Here is a 5451-nt window from a genome sequence, read left to right as displayed (position 1 = left end):
TATGCAAATACGGATCAACCAACTTCATGCAGGTGTGACCTGGCACCACCTCACCTTCCCTCCTGCACTGTGGCTTCCCTGCTGATCCTGCGGTGTGGGATACCACAGTGCTTCACCTGGTGCCATAAATGCACAGCCCCAAAGTACAAAAGTACAGACCTCCAAATGGCAAATTTTTGACATTGGGAGACAGAGCTAGTAATAATCTTTTCTTTCTGTCTCCCTCCACCTGCTCACCCCACCTATGTACTGTCCTGGGACATGCTCTACATGGCTTCATGGAGGACAGACTGGTGAGATAAGCTCTTTAGCATTCGGCAGCCCCCGGCTCAGTAATGTAACCTTATTACTGGCTTTTTCTTCTTACCCGAGCATTCCCATTGCCTCTCAATCTGGTTCCCATGGTTTGCACCTCTTAATAAAGTAATAGCACATATGCTTTTGTTTCAGGTTCTCTTTTCTGGGGAACACAGGCCAAGATAATATGTAATAGGTCCCTGACACATTAAGAAAAGTTAGAAAAGAACTGGGTAAATGAAATAAAACTTCCATTTGGAAAAGAGGTCAACGAGAAACACACAGAAATCACTAGTACATGGAACGTATCATGATCTGCTGGCCATAAATAACAAGGACAACCTGCCCTGGCAATGGAAGACATTCCTTGGTTGACTAATCAGAAGGCCCCTGGTTCTACCTATGAATGGATTTCCCTTGTCCATTGTCTTCCACGGAGAAGAATTTGGAAAGGAAGCAATTTCTGGGGCCTGACCACTTGAACAGCCCACTTCCTGTTGATGTGATTCCTGGATCCTCGGGATTATCTTAGGGTTTGAGAAATACAGGCTCTTTTTGGCCAGTCTTAGGGTTTTTTTGGCAGTAGAGCTCACTTAAAAATTTAGTAGGCTGCTGGTCTATTTGCTTTGGGTCTATGTGCCTGTGATCAATTCCATGGCCCAGCATCAAAGCCGACTCCCTTGTCAGTTCACGGCTTCATGAATCTAGGCAGTTTCGTCGCCTGGAAGCATATCTCTGTGTTCTGCCCACCTCTCAGCCCCTCATTTAATGTCTACAACCACATTCTTGGCCTGTGCCTTGAGGTAATTTGAAAAGATACCTTTATGAACAGAGACCTTAGTAATGTATTCCTCATATTTAGGCTATTCCATATCTGTGTCTTCACAGCATGACTGTTTTCCTTGTCTGGCAAAGAATGCTTAGCAAGAGGAGCTTGGAAGAAGCCTGGTCTCATTCATTTCCTGCTTAATCCCCCCAGCTTTCTGCCTCTGTTATTGCCAAACTTGACTTGAGGTGGAGAGCGTGGCATGTCTATCCCTACAAGATTCCAGATTGGATTAGTAAACTCTCTGGCAATACATTTTCTTAATTCTTCTTTTTCTCTTGTATTTCATACCTAATCCATAAGGTAATCGGTCAGCTTTACCTTAAAAATATATCCCACATTTGGAAATCTCCTCACCCCATTCTCCACCAGCCACTAGCTGGTCTGATCAATCTACTGCCATCTCCTCTGTAGGCACCATCAATGGCCTTCTGACCTGGTCTTGCATTTTCTCTCTTGCCCTCTCTCACACTGTCATACGCTGTACATCAACAGAGCCATCCTTCCAAGATCTGAATGAGATCAAGTCATTCCTTTAGTTAATACTCTCCACCACAACTTAAACAAATTCTAATGTCTGTAACTTCACTTAAAATGTCCCCATGTGGTCTGTTACAACCCTTCTGATTCTACCCCTGTCTTGCTCACTGTGCGTCTGCCACACTGACCATTTAGTTTGTTATTCCTTGAAATATCAGGCATGTTCCTGCCTTGAAAAATTTAGACTTGCTGAAATCTCTGCCCAGGAAGTTTCCCTCAGATGCCCTAATCATCTTATCTATAATAGCATCATTTTTTTATCCCCTTATCTTGTTGTATTTATGTTTCATAACTTGTTACTACTTAACTTTGGGGGGTAATTTTTTCCTAATAGTACACATATATGAGTTAGAATGTAAGAACCATGTGAGCAAAGGCTTGTCTGCCAATGTACTGTGAAGAGAATGGTGCTTGGCAGAGTAGGTGTGCAATAGATACCTGCTCAGACACACTGCTTTTGGCCTCAGCTTGTCTTTTCTGTGCAGGATCTTTCTGCAGGTGGAGGAGATAGCCAGCAGTTCCCCTAATGCTACAGCTTTATCAAGTCTGAATAACAACACGCAAAAACCACAACCTAAACACCTGTCTTGCTTGCACATAGCAAAGACTGCCAACTTCCCACTCTGGAATAAGGGGGCCTTGCTGCCCTCCTGCCTATCTCCTCCACTCAGAAAATCCCACAATGAAACGTGGGTGAGTACTCACTTCTGGTACCAAGATATGTATCTGTTTGAAAGCTCTGGGATGCAAGCAACAGAAAGCCCAACTCAGACTGGCTCAAAGAGAATTGATTATTGAAGTTTTACTAAGAAGAAAAACCTCCAGAGATATGTAAGCAATAGAAATAATTTCATGTGAGTTGCTATTCTACTTCTCTCATTCTGTTGGCTCTACTCTCCTCCGGGTAGCACTTTTGTTTCAGGCTGGCTGCTTTCAAATCAGTATCATGGCTGTAGCAGTTATAGCCTCCAAATATGTACATTGTACGATCAGGTATTTTTGACCCTACAGGAATTCCTAAAGAAAATAAATAAATTATTTATTCCTCTGTACATGATGCTACATGAATTGGCTACTGCTGTTGCTATAAGAAAGTCCTTTGTCTTCTGCGAGGCAAACTTGTTAGCTTAGAGTGTTCCTTCCCCTCAGTGGCACGTGTCAGCCTCTAATGACTTCAGGTTGCTCTGCTGCAGCTTCTGTGACCCTTGGACCTGCAGTGACCATGAATTCATAGTGAGGACACCAGGTCACCTGGAAGCCAAGAAATGGGCTCAGTGGCCTTTGAGAATGTGGCTGGCAACTTCACCCTGGGGGAGGGGGGTATGCTGGATCATTTCCAGAAAAAACTCTACAGAGATGTCATGGTGGAAATCTTTATAAATTTGGCTTCTACAGGAAAAAAATAGCAAGACTCGAACATTGAACATCAATACAAGGTAAACAAATCTAAGGAAAGCAATCATACTGTAGACAAAGTCAGTGAAAGTAAAGAAAGTTAGCATTCTGGAAAAATCTTCAGCCAGATACCAAATTTTAATCTGAATGAGAAAATTTCTCCTGGACTAAAATCATGTAAATGTAATTTGTGTGAAAAACTCTGCATGTGTCATTCACCTGTTAATAGGCACAGACCACCTCACACTGGAACCAAACATATGAAAATCAGGACTATGGAGAGAAGCCATATAAACATAAACAAAGTGGGAAAACCTTCAGTTACCTCCACTCCTTCAGAATTCATGGAAGGACTCACACTGGGGAGAAATCCTATGACTGTAAGGAGTATGGGAAAGCCTTCCTTTCTCTTGCAAGCATTTGAAGACACAAATAACACACACTGGAGATGGATCTCATAAATGTAAGATATGTGGGAAAGGCTTTGCCTGCCATCATTCATTTCAAATTCATGAAAGGAGTCACAGTGGAGAAAAACCCTATGAATGTAATGAATGTGGGAGAGCCTATAGTTTTTCCAGTTCCATTCAGAGACATGAAAGAACTCACAATGGAGTGAAACCCTACAAATGTAAGGAATGTGGAAAAGCATTCATTTATCTTGCAAATGTTTGAAGACACATGATAACACACACTGAAGATGGACCTTATACATGTCAGATATGTGAGAAAACCTTTGGCTGCCCCAGTTTATTTCAAATGCATGAAAGGACTCACACTGGAGAAAAACCCTATGAATGTAAACAATGTGGTAAAGCCTTCAGATTTTCCCAGTTCTATTCAAAAACATGAAAGAACTCACACTTGAGAGAAACTATATGAATGTAAGGAATGTGGGAAAGCCTTCATTTCTCCCACAAGTGTTCAAAGACACATGGTACTGCACACTGGTGATGGATCTTACAAATATAAGATATGTGGGAAAGCCTTTGACTACCCCAGTTCATTTCATTTTAAATACATGAAATAACTCACACTGGAGCAAAGCCCTATGAATGTAAACAATGTGGTAAAGCTTTCAGTTCAAGTTTCTTTCAAAATCCCATATGTTCCTGTGAAAAAACTCATACTGGATAAAAAGGCTAAATGTAAGGAATGTGGAAAAGTCTTCAGTTGGCCCACATGAACATGTATAAACACACACTGGATTGAAATACCATTAGTTTTTAAAATACAGGAAAGTTTAAAATTTTAATAAGTACTTTAAAAGTTATGTGAAAATTCACACTGCAGTGAAATCCTACAATTGTTATAAATATGGATAGCCTGATGGAAATTAATTCATGTATAATGCTCTAAAACATTAACAACATGAAAGAAATGTTGCACAACCCCCTCATTCTGGAAGCAGGCAAGAAACAGTGCACACCTGGTGTCCTAGGCAGGAGCCAAGGGCAGCCTCCTTCTGCCCAGAAACAGGCAAGAAGCAGAGAACACCTGGTATCCCAAGAAGGAGCCAAAGGCAGCATCCCCCCACCCATAAGTAGGCAGGAGCACACTGAAAACACCACTTCCACACAGGAGGCCCACAACATCCACCCCCACAGCCATAGCTACTGCAAAAGTGGCTCAACACCACAGTGTTAGCCATAGCTGCCATGCAGGCAACCAGCCAGACACTCAACTGCATTGACACAGGAGAATCACCTACAAAGTCTGGAAAAAGAAGAGAAAGTCTCTCCTCAAAGCCCTCTCCAGAGTAATAAAAGAAGCAACTATTCTACCAGATGACCAGACATCAATGTAGAGATACTAGAAATATTAAAAATCCAAGANTTTTTCTCTACACAGCATTGAAACAACCAACACATTTTAGGCAGTTTATTGAAACAATTGGCCAATACAGAGATAAAATTTATAAAATAAGCAGTGTTTAGAGTCATGCAGGTCATTTGAATAAAAAAAGTAGAATAATTCAAGAGTGGCGTTGGTTCCTCTATAAGAATAATTTTTCTCCAATAAAATTAAAATATGCAATTCTATATGGGTGTCAAATTTATTTTTACTGAAGTTTCTGACAGAAGTCAAATTTACTTTTAAATGATGATAACCACAGACTCCAGTCTTTACTTCATGTTCCTCAGTGAAAGCACATCGGCAATGTAGGAATGTAATAAACCAAGAAGGAAAAGAAAATTTCATAGGCAGTAAAGCCATAAAGTGCTGGCAACAACACGTTCATGAATTAACAATAGACCAGCACCACAGCTTGTCAAAAGGTGTCACTATAATGGCCCTAAAAATGCCAACAGTGAGAGAAGAGGGGCGATCGTGTTGCTGCAGGGGCTTTCCGGGAGATAAGTGCAGAAAAGGCAGAAACCAGCTTCTCGAGA

General features: G+C 41.3%; 1 pseudogene; it reads left to right on the top strand.

Moving 5' to 3' along the window:
- The first annotated feature begins 2609 nt into the window (after positions 1 to 2609).
- On the top strand, positions 2610 to 4244 carry LOC103583778 (annotated as a pseudogene).
- Positions 4245 to 5451: the final 1207 nt, after the last annotated feature.

Source organism: Galeopterus variegatus, unplaced genomic scaffold (genome assembly GCF_000696425.1).
Source record: "Galeopterus variegatus unplaced genomic scaffold, G_variegatus-3.0.2 Scaffold28138, whole genome shotgun sequence".
Classification (NCBI taxonomy): Eukaryota; Metazoa; Chordata; class Mammalia; order Dermoptera; family Cynocephalidae; genus Galeopterus; species Galeopterus variegatus.
The sequence above is the reverse complement of the archived record's forward strand: the minus strand, read 5'-3'. Positions and strand labels throughout refer to the sequence as shown.